Genomic DNA, 17,705 nt, shown 5'->3' on the forward strand with positions numbered 1-17,705 from the left:
TTGGAAGCAAATAGAGTGGACGGAACCTGAGGATGCTGGAAAACTGAGTTTAGTAATCAGTCCTTCCTTCCATCCAGGGCTGTGTGCTTCTTCCTCCAGCTCTGCCCACTTCCTGTCTCCCAGTATCTCCCAACAGTACCATTGTGTTCAAATCCATCCAAAAAGTGGATGGCCCCTGAGGGACCCAAGATTGTCTTTTGACCTCCACATGCATGTACACACAGCGGTACATTCATACATGTACACATACAAAAACCCACAATAATCTAGCAATAGTGTGTGTTTCTTCCACTTCCATGCAGATTAAGAGCCACAAAGTAACAAGGCCAAGAGTGCACAGCTGGTAAAAGGTGGGATTTTAACTTCTGAATCTTTTTTTTTGGGGGGGGGGGCAGGGGAGTTTTGAGACAGGGTTTCTCTGTGTAGCCCTGGCTGTGGAACTCACTCTGTAGACCAGGCTGGCCTCGAACTCAGAAATCCGCCTGCTTCTCCCTCTTAAGTGCTGGGATTAAAGGAGTATGACACCACTGCCCGGCTTAACTTCTGATTCTTAAGGCTGTGTGCTTCCCACTTCCCACTATCCTTCCCTCCAACCAGCTGGGTTACTTACCAAGGATAAGGGCTGTTTGCAAGACTCCTGACCTTCTGGAAATGTAGCCTGGAATATCTAAACTTTTCAAAAGCAAGCTTTTAGGGATTTTGAGGTGGCTCTGTGGGTAAAGGAGTTTGCTGCCAAGTCTGCCGACATGAGCCCACATGCTATGCAGAAAGAGCCAGTTCTCAGGAGATATATGCTCTGTCCTCCACCTAGACATATGTATCCCTTCCAAATAATTAACTAACTGAATAAATGTAGAGAATAAGCCAAAACTTTTATCTTTGAATGACTTGTATAGATGAGTTAGAAGTTAAGAGATTTCAAACATAAACAACTTTATTTGGCACTTGGGAACAGAAATTTGGGAGACACAGGTTCAAATGATGCTAAGTTAGTGTGTCAGGAAGGGAAGGGAAGTGGGTGTTTCTATGTTGAGAATGGCAGGGGTTTACAGAGCTGGTAGAAGATAAGAAGAAGGATGAATATAATTGCCTACAGACAAAAGCCAACGGAGCATATGCGCGCAGGATGTGCTGTGTGTGAGGAGTGTATGTGTGAGTGTGTGTGTGTGTGTGTGTGTGTGTACATGTGTGTTTATTGGGGGTTAAATCAAGTCTCTTACACATGCTAAGCTATTAGTGAGTTACATCATTAGCTTGTTTTATTATGAAACAGGGTCTCAGGGGCTGGAGAGATGGCTCAGTGGTTAAGAACACTGACTGATCTTCCGAAGGTACTGAGTTCAAATCCCTGACCAACCACATGGTGCCCTCACAACCATCCGTAGTGAGATCTGATGCCCTCTTCTGGTGTATCTGAAGACAGCTACAGTGTGCTTAGATACAATAATAAATCTTTGGGCCGGAGAGAGCAGGGCTGACTAGAGCGAACAGAGGTCCTGAATTCAATGCCCAGCAACCACATGATGGCTCACAACCATCTGTACAGCTATAGTGTACTCATATACATAAAATAAATAAATCGAAGAAAGAAAGAGAGAGAGAGAGAGAGAGAGAGAGAGAGAGAGAGAAAGAAAGAAAGAAAGAAAGAAAGAAAGAAAGAAAAGAGGGTCTCACTAAACTGCTCAGACTGGCCTTGAATTTACAATCCTCCTGCCTCTAGCTCCCGATTAACTGGGATTACAGATGCATGCCACCACCTGAAGTGGAAATTTCTGATCTCTTTGGAGACTCAGTTGTGTCGCCTGACGTTTTTCTGGAAACTGTCTTATGAGAGGATGTTTTGCTGGGAACAGACAGGTGGTGTTTTTCTGGAAGCCGCCTGGAAAGGGGCATGCGATGTTTTGCTAGAGCAGATGCTCAAGAGAACATGGGATGTTTGGGTAGGCTATAAATGTTACCCAACAGACCGTGGACAGTGCTACGGCATTGGTCTGCCTTGCTACTCTCTGCTGATCATTGTTGGTCAGGACTTCATAGAGAGAAATACACCAAAGAACTTCTGGTGTGTTCTGGCAGCTTCTTGCCAATTCCTCTGGCAGAGCCTCGCAGTTTCTTCTGGATTGAATTGCCATTGCTGATTCCTAAATGGTGTGAGCAAGAGGATCCAGCTACCACTCACTGCTAATTTGTGAGAACTGAGCCGCTGGTACCCTGACAATATAGATTGGATTTGCTCCAAAGAGCTATTTCTGAGCAGGCCCACATCCTATCCTCCTTTGCCCTATTAACCTTTCCCTTCCGCTATCTCCAGTGGGTGGTGAGCTAGAAGGGAGGTTAAAGCATTTAAGCACACTTATTAAAGTAGGTTTTGGAAAAACATAAGCCTACAACCACCTAGCTCATTCGCCTCTGGGTATGCATAAGCCTCTGGCACAAAAAGTAGCAACATGATCCATTATTTAAATTCTGCATGCCCATTCTCCTCTCTCTCTCTCTCTCTCTCTCTCTCTCTCTCTGATTTAATTACTTTTTTTTCAAAGCTCCAGAACACAGGCCAGCCATATTTATATTTTCCAGAGTTCTAAATGTATGAGCAAGTTAGTTTTCAGAACACATTTCAGAGACACACTTGGCCCTCAAATATTGGTGACAAATGTTCTACCGATTGCACTTGTGAAAATGATGGAAAGATTCCAGCAGATGCAACATTGTAACCTTCCAAAACAGAACCGGGAGGCAGAGGCCTGCAGAAAGTCAAGGCCCCTGCTCTGTCCCCAGGGAGAAAATGGAGTTTCAAAGGACACAGTTATAGTTTACTTTTACAAGCCTACGGAGCTTTGGTTTTGAGTCTGGAATCGGGCAACATTTCATTACATAAAATACAATTAAGTGTTCCGGCAAGGCTAGTAGAAGAAGTTGTTCATTTTAAAATACCCCAGGTTGGCCTCCAAGTAGCTGTGTAGCTAAGGATAGCCTTGATATTCCTGTCTTCCTGTCTCTCTCTGAAGGGCTGGGGTTGCAGGCTTGGACCATCTCATGCAGTTAATGGAGTGTCAGGTGTGAACTTAGCCTCTCTTATGCTGGGTAAGAACTCCGCCAAGTGTGTCGCAACCCCAGCCCTGACAGGTGAGTTGTGTAAAGTCAGAAAATGCCTAAAGAAAGCAGGAAGTAGACTGGTCACTTGAAACTTGCTTTCCTTATAAGTCAGGGACACGGAGGGGAACAATGGAAAAGTGACAGGTGGGTAAGCAGCAAGTTACCTCAGGTTGCTTGTCTGGTGTCAGGATTAAGGCAGAGGGAACTTCACTGTCCTGACTCTTAAAACTGGCCTGGCCGGGAAATTTGGCTCAGATCTCTCTAATCCTGACTTCTCTGAAGGTTGAATAAATAGCGTAGTTTCTGCTTGCTGGGAAAGTAAGTGGGGCACGAGTGACTCCATTTTTAGTTTACCTGCTGAGGCCTAGTTTGGGAACTGAGTCCAAATCAAACAGTCGTGTATAGGTTTTTGTTTAACAGCCGTGGGGTGGCGAAGCCTGTGGAAAGCTGAAGAAAGAGAAACATTGATAGGCACAGGCCTCAGGGAACAAAAGCGTGAGCAAGCTGTAATCATGCAACAGGCCCAATTCCCCAGAAATCAGGGTGCTAAAGACTAGCATTGCACATAGAGATGGAACAATAATGTTTAATATCACAAGATCTGCCAAAAAGCCACTAAACTGGTGGTGGCGCACACCTTTAATCCTAGCACTTGGGAGGCAGAGGCAAGTGGATCTCTGAGCCTATGAGCTGAGTTCCAGGACGGTCAGGACTATGCAGACAAACTCTGTTTTGAAAACAAACAAATGAACAAATAGTCCTTCAAATGCACACCTAGGTAAGGAGAATTTACCAATTGGGCTATGCAGGTTAGCCTAGGCTACTTAGGGTGACAGGAGGCTGAGCTGTCCTGTTAGAATCTAAGAGAGAGAGAAAATGTATTTGGTATTGGTGTGTTCAGGGTTTTCTCTGTCCCATTTTTCCTTTCCTTTTCCTTTCCTTTCCTTTCCTTTCCTTTCCTTTCCTTTCCTTTCCCTTTCCCTTTCCTTTCCTTTCCTTTCCTTTCCTTTCCTTTCCTTTCCTTTCCTTTCCTTTCCTTTCCTTTCCTTTCCTTTCTTTTCTAACACCCTTCTTAGATTTCCTTTTTGGTGGCCCTTAGACATGACTGAATTGCCTGAACTTGTGGCCAGGGAACCATGTGGCAGGTCCACCAGGGCTGGGGAGAAAGTCCAGGTTGTTCCTGATCTCTGTCTCCAGCTCAGTCTCAGACATCACAGAACACATCATGGTGGTTCCTTGCTGGTCCCAGCTCAGGGCTTATGCTGCTGTTCAGGCTTTGGCATCAGAGGAGATTAATTTGAAGAGTTTTTCTTCATGCAGGGAAAAACAAAACAAAACAAAACACCAGGTAATTGAAAAAACTAAGGAAACAAGCTAAGAAAAAAACAAACCAACAAAGAACAATTGTTGGATGATTCACGAGGTGGGGTTCTCCTTTCTCACACACACATACAATTATTCCAAGATTGCAATCTGCCTGAGGCTGTCTTATTCTTTAATGACCGTATTCTCTTTCAGAATTTTAAGTGTAGGTTAGGCCTGGACCGAGGCAGGAGCAGCAATGAAAGGCCTTTGTTATAAGCAGTGTCTCTGCCAGCCCTTCCCTGGAGGATCACAGCCATGACCCCTTGGCCAGCTCGGTAGCTCAGCCACAGTGGCCCCTGGGCAGCCATGTGGGTCAGTATGTGTTGCAACCTTTAGGGACATCAGGATGGAAGAAGTTTTTTTAAAACCTGCTTTGGTTTGCTCTGAGAGACTTAGAGGACCCATTGCAATTGAATTATTCCAAAGCCCAGCAACAACTTGCTGCTATGGAGGGCACTTTCATTGTCTTAACCAATAATAACCCAGGTGCTTCGCTCCAGACAGGAAGACCCCAGGAAGAGCAGTCAACCCGCACTGTTCACAACACAAAATGAGTGGGTGTCTTGTCATTTGTAGGGCCATCAGTCTAGATGTTCAACTCTGACCAGATTCAGCAGAGAGGACTTGAACGCTTCTCAAAGGTGCCCAGGACATAGTTTGCTCAGAGAATGACAGTTTTCTATTCACCGAGTTAGACTGGAATCTTTCCATTAGGGCCTAGCGGGTAGGTGTTGGGGTGGGCGGTGTAAAAAGGCACAAGACTCCAGTCACACATGTGTTACTGGAAAACTGGGTGGGAACCAGCCTGGCCTGAAAGGAACCTAAGAGGATATTTTTCTTTCAGGGGCTAAGGGCAGGGCTCAGCAATAGACATTTCTCAGAACATACGAGGTCCTCATTTGTGTCCTCAGAACTGTTGGGAGGAAACCTGTCAACAATTAAAAACTAAGGGATGGGCCGGGAGTATTGGCACACACTGGGAATCCCAGCAAGTTAGGAGACTGAAGCGGAGTCACAAGTTCAAGGCCGGCTGGGCTACATGAGTCCTGTCGCAAACAAGTAAAAATGACAATACTACATCTGGCTTTGGAAAACTGCCCAGAACATAGTATGGGATTCTCAATGTGTTTGTGCCCTTTGGATAACTCACTCCCATACTCTCAGTGCCCCTTAACTTGTATGTGAAATGAGACTAGGACTGTACCAATGTTATAGGCCTGGGGCCTGGGGTGGGGAGAGATCAAACGGTCAGCTCGTAGACATCAAGGAAGAAACTCTCAACAAATATTAGGTACAGACTGTCAAGACCGGGAAGGCGAAACAACTCTCCTGTAGCAGAAATCAGCCAGAATTGTAGCTTTTAGTTATCTGTGTGCTCTAAGGTCTAAATTTTCTGGTCTATGAAAGGAGAGAGTCGGAACATATAAGATCCAAGCTGACTTTTAAAGTCTAGAGTTACACAGTTTGCATTTTCCTGTTAAAAATGAATAAAGCCAATGAAGCCCTTGCCTTGGAGGAGCAAGGGCTTGGGTTTGATTCCCAGCCGTCACATACAGGTTGGGCACAGGAGTGCGTGTTTACAAACTCAGGACCAGGGAGAGAGAGAAAGGAAGATCACTGAGGCCAGCAGCCAGGCTAGCCCAACTGGTGTACTCCAAGGCAATGAGAAACCCTGTCTCAAAGGAGGTGAATGACAGTTAAATTATTCTCGGACCTCTGCAGAAGCTAAAGCATGCACACATGGGCACACCCATGACTGTTGTAAGCACTCACTAAGAAATTAATGAGGGTGACTGGAAGATGGCTTAGCAGTTAAGAGCACTGGCTGTTCCTCCAGAGGTCCTGAGTTCGATTCCCAGCAACCACATGGTGGCTCACAGCCATCTGTAATGGGATCTGATGCCTTCTTCTGTTATGGCTGAAGAGAGGAACAGTGTATTCATAAATAAATAAATAGTTTAAAAAAAAAAATAAAGGAAAGGAAAGAAATGAGTGAGATAATGGGGCAGTGTTAGCAAGCACACACTTTTAATCCCAGCTTTAGGGAAGCAGAGGCAGGTGGATCTCTGGGTTTGAGAACAGCATGGTCTATACAGCAAGTTCCAGGACAACCCGGACTGCATAGATAAACCCTATCTTGAAACAAAACAGACAAAACAAAACAAACAAACAAACAAAACTACCAAGAAGCCAGGCGGTGGTGGTGCATGCCTTTAGTCCCAGCACTCGGGAGGCAGAGGCAGGCAGATTTCTAAGATCGAGGCCAGCCTGGTCTACAAAGTGAGTTCTAGGACAATCAGGGCTATACAAGAGAAACCCTGTCTCGAAAAAGCCAAAACCAAAAACAAACAAACAAAAAAAACTACCAAGAAACAAAATAAGTCTGGTGGCATGTGTTCCTAATCCAGCGCTGGGGAGGCAGATCTCTGGGGCTTGCTAGACAGACAGCTTTGGCTAATTAGCAAATCTCAGTAAGAGACCCTGTCTCACAAAACAAGGAGGCTAGAGCCTGAGGAAAGATGCCTGAAGTTGACCTCTGGCATACACATCTGAATACATGTACACACACACACACACACACACACACACACACACACACACTTACTCATGCAATAAAATTAAAAAGACCCTTTAAGACTATCTATTTACGTATCTCTCCATCCATCCATCTATCTCCTATCTCAGACTCATGAGTGCTGAGGTGTGTGTGTGTGTGTGTACATCCTACCCTGAGCTATACCATAACCCACTTTTATTCTTTAAATGACCTCAAAGACTCAGAGATTTAGCTACCAGTGTTCATTTAAACTGTAAAGACACTGGGTGTGAGACATGCCTGCAATCCCCAAATTTGCTAGAAAAGGAAAGATGATGGAAGATTAGAGTAAACCTGGGCTAGATAACACTTACAAATATTAAAGCTTATAGTGTTCAGAAGTATGAAGAGGGTAAGAATTTTCTTGGCTTAAGTGGGTTTGGTAGGTCAGGAATGGAATCTGAAATCCAGGCTGGTCCATGCTGCCTACCTGCTTCCTTCCTTGCATACTGGTCTTATCTGCAGGTACGTCGCTTGTGATCTTGAATGTCTGCAGGGCCAGGCATCATTGACCTCTTATGAAAATGCATTTAGAAGGAAGAAGAAGTGGCTGCCACCTATCTGTATGCCAGATTAAGAAAAACAAAATACAGCAAAAACCATTCAGAAAGCATCTCAATAGCATCTGATGAGCATCCTTTGCCATGTGTGGTGGTCTGAATGGGTGTGGTCCCCAAAAACTCATGCTGAATACTTGGCCCTTAGGGAGTGGCACTACTAGGAGATGTGGCCTTGCTGAAGTAGGTGAGGTCTTGTTGGAGAAGTGTGTCACCGTTGAGGCAGGCTTGGAGGTCTCATAGGTTCAAGCTACACCCAGTGTGGCTCAGAGTCTCCTTCTGCTGCCTGTGAAGAACAGCATACGCCCCATTTGTCTCCATTTAAGGACCCCATTTGTCTCCATTTAAGGGCCAGGCCTGATTTTGAAAAAAAAACGGCTGTAAGGCACCAGCTCCAGGAACAGACCATAAAATCCAGAAAAGGTTATAAAACCCCCTCCCAAAGAACAGCCTGGAGATAGTCACAAAAATGGGGAGATATCTTATCTCAGAATGGTCCATCTGTGCTGGGCAGCCCTATGTCATCCTATGGTTAAATGTTCGTGACATAGGACTGCACACCACAGACCACTCGTGGTCTAGCACCCACCAGTGAAATTTTAGATTATCTAATCCTTCTAGAAACTTCCCCTGGTTCCCTATAAGAATGCTTGTGTGCCTTCATCTGGGGTCGCCATTTTGGAAAAGGGTTGACCCCCATACGTGGGTTGTTTCTGCAGAACGAACACTCTTGGTCTTTGAATACTGTCTGACCCTGGAGTCTCCCTTCAGCAATTTTCAGACCCTTACACCTGCTGCTCAATTTATATAAGTCTCAGCTCCTTCTCCAACACCATGACTGCCTGCATGCAACCACAGGGTTTTTTGCCATGATGATACTAGATTAAAACCTCTGAAACTTCAAGCCAGCCTCAATGAAATATTTGCCTCTATAAGAGTTGCTGTGGAGGGCCAAAAAGTGGGAGTGGGGGGGAGGGTATGGGGGACTTTTGGGATAGCATTAGAAATGTAAATGAGGAAAATACCTAATTAAAAAAAAAAAAAAAAGAGTTGCTGTGGAGCCGGGCATGGTGGTGAACGCCTTTAATCCCAGCACTCAGGAGGCAGAGGGCAGGCAGATTTCTGAGTTCGAGGCCAGCCTGGTCTACAAAGTGAGGTTCCAGGACAGCCAGGGCTACACAGAGAAACCCTGTCTCGAAAAACCAAAAAAAAAAAAAAAAAAAAAAAGAGTTGCTGTGGTCATGTGGTCACAGTGTCTCTTTATAACAACAAAATCCTAACTAAGACACCATGACTACACCCAGACCAATCACTGATAAAGGGGAATAGTGGGCTTAGGACATTCATTGTTACAATAATCCCACAGTAAGGCAGAAATTCACCCTATAGGCAAGTCCACACTGCCTGCCATAGTGTGTCACCTGCATGGCAGGAGGAAGTGGCAGCTGTCATAGAACCCTTTCAATTCTCTTTGTCGTTCCTTCCCACACCAAAGTACTTGGGCTAGGCCAGGGTCAAGATCAAATTCAGGGTCAGGAAACAGGGGAGATGGTTTGCTCTGAGGTAAAATCCATAGTTTTTCTTTACAGAATAACCAAAGAAATAGAGGAATAACTGTGGAGAAATAAATGGGTAAGACCCCAGATCCACCTAAGACAAAGCGACTTCCAGCAAAGCACACACTGAAGCCTCCTGTGGTGATGCACGCCTGTAGTCCCAGCCCAGGGAGGCTGAGGCCAGAGGCTTACTATGAGTTCCAGGCCTGTAGAGCGAGAATTGTCTCGAAAACAAAACGAAACAAAACAATCGCAACAAAAGCAAAACAAAACAAAAACTCATCTCATTTAGTGAGCCCAGCCTACCAAACAATCATTCAAGTTCTTGGCATTAAATAAAAGTTTCACATGATTTTACATGTGTATGTGTTAGTGTGAGAGTATGCCATGGGTGCATATGTGCCTGAAGAGGCCAGAAGAGAGTGTCAAATCCCCTGGGGTTGGAGTCATGGGCAGTTGTGAACCTAATGTGGGTGCTGGGGAAGGGTCAGGCCCCGGGAAGAGCCAGAAGTGCTCCTAGAAGTGCTCCTAGTCACTGGCCCATCTTCTCCAGGCCCGTGTTCCTTCATACGTTTAAGACAGAGTCTCACGGTATAGCCCAGGAATTCACTGAACAGCTTAGGATCATCTCAAGTTCAGGGTGAGTGTTTTAGTCTCTGTATTGCCGAGGACTGACTAAAGGTGCTTTCTAGCACTCCTGGACAGGAGATAGACTGTTTTTGTTTTGGGTTTTGGTGCCAGCATCTTAAGATGTGGCCTAAGCTGGCTTGAAACCTGTGCTCTTTCAGCTTTAACCTCCTGAACTCTGGGATTGCAGCTGGGTACCACCATGGTTTCCTAGAATGGTTTCGTGGCGAAGCTACTGATGCTGGGGCCTGTTTTCCTCCAGCCGTGTCTTGCCCCAAGGCTTTCATGCCTTACTCTGTCTTGTGTTTATTGATCCCCTTGCACTTCTATGGACATCCCTAGGACATGTCTGCCTTGATGCTTGGAAACCAATAGCTGTGGTCAATAGCTTACAACTCCTTATCTGTTTTCTCTCCTAGGCCTGGATCACCGGTGGGTGATCTGCTGATAAAAATCAAAGCATGAGGTAGAATCTGAACAGAGGCACAACTGACAAATCAGTGCATATTTCGAAGGCTGCCTCTTGGGCTGGGATGTATACGTCCCAGTAGCCTAGCGTGAGTGGGACCCTGGGTTGGATCCCTAGCATCCCTTACAGTGGGCATGGTAGTTCACAATGGGGAGGTGAAGGGAGGGGAAAAAGAAGTCCAAGATCACCCTTGCTGTATAGGAGTTTGAGCCAGCCAAGGGTATGGGAGACCACGTCTTGAAAACAAACAGGGCCTTGGAGTGGGCAAAGGTGCCTGCTGCCAGGGCAGACGCCACCTGAGACTGAGGCTCACGTGGTGGAAAGCAAGTCATCTCCACGAGGTTTTTCTCTGGCATGTGTGCTGTGGTGCACACACACACACACACACACACACACCACAAGAAATTAAAAACAAAACCAACCAAATAACCTACTTCTCCAGGAAAACAAAAGCTGGTGTAGGATTTGCGTTTCATGGTACAAGTCTACCCACATCTTCCCTTTAGAATGGTCCATGCCCTGACACGGTGCACCTGAGGGAAAAGGGCAGCACAGTGTCTAGAGTGGCCAAGTGTCAGACATACTGCTTTCTCCACACATCGAAGCTCTAGTTAAACATCCTGCAATCTTCTCCAGAGGAAACTACCCTCATATCTCCCCTGGGACTTGGAATTTGCTTCCTTTTGGTTGGATTTGTTGTTGTTTGGTAGTTCAGGTTGGCCTTGAACTCGTATGCAGCCAAAGAAGCCCTCAAAATGTGGTCCTCCTGTGGCTGCCTCCCAGGTATTTGTTCTGAGATTATGAATTTTTGCCTTCGTGCAAGGCTTGGATTTGGGCCTATGTTTTCATTTCTACTTTTCCCCCTGTTCTGTCTCCTAACTCTGTGAAGTATTGCTGGCTTCTTCATTAAGGGGTGCAGACAGCAATTCCCCCAATCAAGGATGTCTGTACCTTCTGTATGTCTCCAGTGTTGTGTACAAAGAACTTAGTGAGACATCTGTGGCCAATCACTTGAGCTGATTAGTCTAGGACTCACTTCTCAGCGAATCCCAGATTTGATCTTTCTAAGTTCCTGCTCCAAAGTCAAACAGCTGTGTCTCTCTCTCTCCTTTTTGTCATCCTTACACATAGTAGATGAGTGCTGTGAGCAAAATGACCAAGAGTGAGTGATGTAGCTAGAGAGAAAGACCTGATGATAGACTCCAGGCCACATACCAGTCTGGAGGGACAGAGCATTGATAGGACATGAAAGCAGGGGGTTAAATGTTGCTGAAGAAGACTTGCAGTCTAACGATGCTGAAAACCCACAGGTTGAGACAATGCCTTATACTGAGTCAGCTCGCCTTTATAAGCCTGGCACAAGAACTCCAGCAGGCAAAGAGGCCAGGCCTGGAGGGCACCCCCTCCAGGAGTGGGGTGCAGACAAGGGCATGGCATTCCTGCTTGAGCTGTTCTCACCATTGTCTGCCGCCTGACTGGTCACGACTTGTGTGGCATCAGCCTCCTCCTTCCGGCATCCGTTAGACCAACGCTTGCCAGCCCCAGTCTGGATTGTGTCTCTCAGCCTGGCTGTAACTTTCCACTTTCGAGGGGGTGTTGTGAGGGTTTACAAGCCTGAATCTGACAAATACTCTACATCAGAAGCTTCAAGAAATTCTTCTAAAGAGGAAACTGGATTTGGCACCAACTAAAACATAACAAGCGTTAGATAAAAAAATTACAGGAAGTGGCCTGAGAGATAGCCCAGTGAATACAAGACGGACAGACATGCGTGGTGCGTGCCGGGCGTGGTGGCGCACGCCTTTAATCCCAGCACTCGGGAGGCAGAGGCAGGTGGATTTCTGAGTTCGAGGCCAGCCTGGTCTACAGAGTGAGTTCCAGGACAGCCAGGGCTATACAGAGAAACACTGTCTCGGAAAAACAAAAACAAAAACAAACAAACAAACAAACACGGACAGACGGAGCTCCATCCCTGGAGGCACATGGCAGAAAAAAAGAATCAGATCCCCAAAGCTGTTCTTTTGTAAGTGTGTGAGTTTGTGTATACACGAACCCGCATGTGTAAGCACGTACACGCGCACATGCACACACACACACACACACACACACACACACACAGACCCATTCACCCAAGTGCAGCTTCCATCCCTCATTCAAGGAACATCTTTTGCAGTAGATGGGGGCTACGGCTGAGATCCACAGCTGACCAAACGACACAAAGTAAATGCTCACTGGGCGCTCAGCCCCAACGGGAACATCTAGAACACAACTCCTTTGCTTAAACCTCGCGGAACATCTCAGAGGAGGGGACAGAAAGATTGAAAGAGCCAGAGGACCAGGACGTCTCCTGTAAGATGGCGACTTTTGGGTGTGGCAGGGAAGCTGCACCCATGAACTCCAATGACATGGTTGCTTACACAAGACCACACATGCCAGTCAACATGCCAAGGTAGAGGGGGCACGTTGGGGGGGGCGGGGGTGGTGGTGGTGGGGAATCTCACAAGGCTCCATGCTTAGAAAAAGAGCTGGAGGTAGTAAATGGCTGTTGAAAGAGGGGAAGAATAGGGTGTTTTAAGGAATGAGCCCTATGATAGGGTTCCCAGTCAGCCCTAAACAGCCCTATATGTAGGCAACAGTAACTTGATTCAGTAGTGTGTGTGTGTGTGTGTGTGTGTGTGTGTGTGTGTGTGTGAGAAACTACTTTTAAATTATAGAAGGTCTCATGAGTTTGAGAGGGTACAGGAAAGACACAGGAGGACAAGAGAAGGTGGAAAAGGTGTAAATATAGTATTCATATATAAAATCCTCAAATTATTAAAACTGGGAAGAGGAACTGTGAGAAGATAAATTAATGTTTTGTTTTGTTGGTTTTTGTTGTTGTTGTTGTTGTTGTTTTTAATGCAGTAAAGCTGTGATTGGCTGTGCAGACCTTTAATAGCAGCACTTGGAAAAAGGAAACAGGTGGCTCAGGTATTCCAGGCTAGTTCTGATTTCACGAAACCCTGTCTCAAACAACAAAAACAAAAACCAGAGGCTGAGGCTATCGCTCGGTTACGCTAGTGTCTTCCTAGGCTGCCCAAAGCCCTGAGTTCAATTCCCGACACTGAGTAAAGGATACACAGTGGCACACCAGTACTTGGGAGCTGGAAACAGAAGAATTGGAAGTCCAGGAACAAGGACTGAGAATGCAGCTGAGTTTACGGCGGGAGTTCTTTCCAGCGATGGAGAAGCTAGGCACAGTGGTGGAAGCCTGTAATACAAACACTTGCAAAGATGGGTAGGTTGGACGTTCAAGGTCATTCTCAGCTCTATAGTGATTCCCAGGCCAGCCTGGGATGGATTAAACTCAACACAGTTCAAGATTATTCACACTGGATAGCAAGTACACGGGACCTTGTCTCAAAACAAGCATTTATTTGCTCTTAGCCCAATAAGTCTGATCTGTAGAAGATGTGTTGTTGTCGTTGTTGTTATTTTGTTTGTTTAGACATGGTCTCAGCCCAAGAAACAGGTGTCTAATTTTCTGTGAATCAGGCGAGAACCTTATAATCCTCTTCCTGCTTCCACCTCCTAAGTTATCATGTCCCACCGTGACCAGATTAGGTGGTCCTGGGGGTTGAGCCCAGAGCCTTGAGCATGCCAGGCAGGCACCCTATAAGCTGAGCCCCGCCCCTTCCTCCATGGAAGATATTTTAAGAAAGATGCACAGACTTAGGGTGCCCAAGCCCTGTCAGAAAGACTTGGCTTTATTTTAGCTCTTTCTCAGTCTTGGGGCAGGTAGCAAACTTCTGTAGCATTGCACTCTTCCTCTGTGAAAATGCTGGCAGCAGGTCTTTGCAGTGTGGCTGGAAGCATGGAGGTGGTGTCCTCAAAAGCTCCGAGTCCCTGCCTACCATGAAGCGTGTGCTCTTAGACCAAGTGTCACACCTACCATGAAGCATGCGCTCTTAGACGGGCTCTGCCCAAAGCATTGGCAGTAGGAGAGGTCAGTCGCACCAACCAGACAACTTCCTTTAGGAAAAAAAAAAGAAAGAAAGAAACCATGCCAGTGGATTTGCCGTTAAAATAGCCAGAAGCTGGGGGGCATGGGGGTGGCGTAATGGCACAGCAGGTAAAGGTGCTTGCTGCCAAACATGGTGACCAGAGTTCAATCCCCAGAAGGAAAGAAACTGCTCTCAAAGGATCACCTCTGAACTCTGCATGTGCCCACTCACATGCACAGATGAATGGATAACTACATCACACACATACACACACACACACACACACACACACACACACACACACTACCATAACACTGAGAAACTGCATGCAAGGACTGGCTTCCCACAGGGCACAGTGCCAGAACTGGATTAACGTCCTCTGCATTTGCACTGAACTTGAATCTTACTTGATCTATGTATGAAGGGCTTTTTTTTTTCTCTAAGTGTGACCCATGCAACATTTCACACACACAGAAAAGCCTCATTCATTGTTTCCTTGCTACTCTACTTTAGCTGGTCGCCCTGCGGTTTTTTTGTTTGAAGCTTAGCAGACCCAGGAACCACACCTGCCTTGGGTGTGCCTGGAATGCAGCTTACACCACGGCCCTGGGGCTCTGCACACTTTGCACTCCTAGTGGATGAGCCACTGACATCTTCCTTGTATTTTTGGCTCCTGGCTTTCTCCCCCCTTGCTTTCTTCACCCCAACTGCTTTTCTTGCTACGTGTAGGGACTAGCAGCAGGAAAGGACTAGACAGCTGGCAAGGCAGAGGGGCAGGCCAGTTTAAAAATATACAACTGTCAGCTGGCCACATGCACCTCACCCAAGACCTCTGGGAAATGCTGACTGTCTTCTGTGGTCACCAACTATCCCCAACCTCTACCCTTCTGTTGAAGGGCTCTTGTTTTTGCTGTGTGTCTCATGAGAACAGAAAGAGAGAGCTAAGAACTTCTGCTTTGGAATAAGATTTCAAAAGTAAGCCGTGGCTTCTGTGACCTCATAGGGATATGTTAGGCTGTTGTGCCTAGCTATCCTTCAAATAGAGATACAGTCATGACTGCTATACAGAAATTGAAGTGAACATATACTAAAGGCTTGGCTTAACTCAATATAGAAGCCAATTGTAGAGTGCTACAATAACCTCGAAAATGTAAAAGTAAACAATCATGAAAAACAATGATGAAATGCATGAGTAAATTGACCTGAAATTGGCTTGGTGATGTCTTGAGGTCAAACTGTGTTTCTCAAAATCCCAGGGTTGACGTTGCAATCCTAGGTACTTCAGAAATGGCTGCACTTGAAGCTAGAATCTCGAAGAGGTAATTAAGTAATGTCAGTACAGTGAGGCCTAACCCAACGTAAGCGAGGAGATTAGGCTGCACAGAACAAGAAGATCCTGAGCAGACACAGGGAGAAGACCAAGCAAGGAGCCAGGCCTCAGAAGCCAGCCCTAATCTCAGATGTCAAGTCTCTCAAGCCAGGCTCATTCCTAGGGCCTTGCTAAGGCGTCTATGGTTTGTTTAAAGATTTTTTTTGTGCGTGTCTGTTCTCTCTCTCTCCCTCGCTCTCTCTCTCTCTCTGTCTCACTGGTGTTGCAGGGATCTGAACTCGATTTCTGAATGAACCATAAGCCCTCTTAACTGCTGAGTCATCTCTCCACCTTTTGTTTTTGAGATCAGGTCTCATGTAGCTCAGACTAGCCTCAAACTCCCTACAAAGTTGAGAAGGACCTCCAACTCTTGTTCTTTCTGCTTTCACTTCCCAGGAGCTGGGATTAGAAACCATCCTAGTTAGCTTTAACTGACAACTTGATACAGCCTAAAGTTGTCTGACAGGAAAGCCAGGATGGGTGAATTGTCTTTATCAGTTGGTAGGCATATGTATGAGGAATTGTCTTGATTGACATTAGATGTAAGAGGGCCTAGTCCACTGTGAGCAGAACTATTCCCTGGGCTAGCTGACCATGAGCCTGAGAAAGTCAGCAAGTAAAATCCCTTCATGGTTTCTATTCCTGTCTAGAGCGCCTGCTCTGACTTCTGTCTGTGATGGGTTGTGCCTGGAAGGGTGAGATGAAATAACCTTTTCCTCTCTTAAGTTGCTCTTGGTCAGATTCTTTTTTAAATCACAGCAACAGAATGAAACTAGGACTCGGGCATGTACCACCATGCCTGCCTCCTAATTTCTGTTGTTTAAGCAACCCAGTCTGTGAAAGCCCAGGCTGACCAACACAGAGGCGGGTTTTCGATGAGACTCACTTGTGTTTCTATTGGCTGTAGAACATCACCCAAAGAACCAGATATCCCAGTCAGGTTAATAATAAGAGTTCTCTCTCTCTCTCTCTCTCTCATGCTGGAAATTGAGCCCAGAGCCTCACCTATGCTAGGTAATCTATCACAAACTAAAGCACATCCCAATACAGGTTAATTTCTAACTAGAAGTAGAAAGCTACTGTGTGGATCAACTCCAGCTACACTGCCTTGTTCTGTAAAGTTTTACTGGAACCCAGCCATACTCAGTCCTTCAAACATCGCTCATGGCCATTTCATGCTACAGAAATAGAGATAAGAACTTGTCATTTAAAAAGTCTCAGATATTTACTATCTGGTCTTGTGAGTGTGAGTGTGTCCGTGTGTCCGTGTGTCCGCGCGCGCGCGTGTGTGTGTGTGTGTGTGTGTGTGTGTGTGTATTTATGTGTGAGTGTGTGTATGTGTAAATGTGTCAGTATATGTGTATATGTGTGAGCGTGTATGTGTGTGAGTGTGTGTGTGTGTGTTTATGTGTGTGTATTTATGTGTGAGTGTGTGTATGTGTAAATGTGTCAGTATATGTGTATATGTGTGAGCGTGTATGTGTGTGAGTGTGTGTGTGTGTGCACTCACACAAGCAGAGGCCAGAGAATGACATCCACTATCTTCCTCAATCACTCTCTGTTTCAGGAAATATTAAAAAAGAATGTTGGGCTGGAGCGATGGCTCAGCAGTTAAGAGCACTGACTGCTCTTCCAGAGGTCCTGAGTTCAATTTCCAGCAACCACATGGTGGCCCAGGCTGCTATAGCTGGATGTTTAGCTTTGGTTTGTTTTTTGAAAACAGGGTTTCTCTATGTACCTTGGCGGTAAACCAGGCTCATCTTGAACTCAGAGACCCACCTGCCTTTGTCTCCAACTCTCTCTGTCTACTGAGATTGATGGCATGGGCCACCATGTCATGGCACTGGCTTTTCACATGGGTGCTCAGGATAAAACTCAGATCCTCGTACCAGCAATCATTCTACCAAATAAACCATCTCCCCAGCCCTACTAACCTGCCTTTTATAGAAAAGTGCTCTGAAGTTTCTAGAAGACCATGCATTGTTTTCTGTTCAAGCACAAATGTTTCCCTATAATTGTAATGTGGTTCAAGGTCACTCCACTGAAGGAGTTCATTTTGAAATTACACGAGTCAGTAAATTTTTAAA

Source organism: Mus musculus, chromosome 9 (assembly GCF_000001635.26).
Source record: "Mus musculus strain C57BL/6J chromosome 9, GRCm38.p6 C57BL/6J".
NCBI lineage: Eukaryota > Metazoa > Chordata > Mammalia > Rodentia > Muridae > Mus > Mus musculus.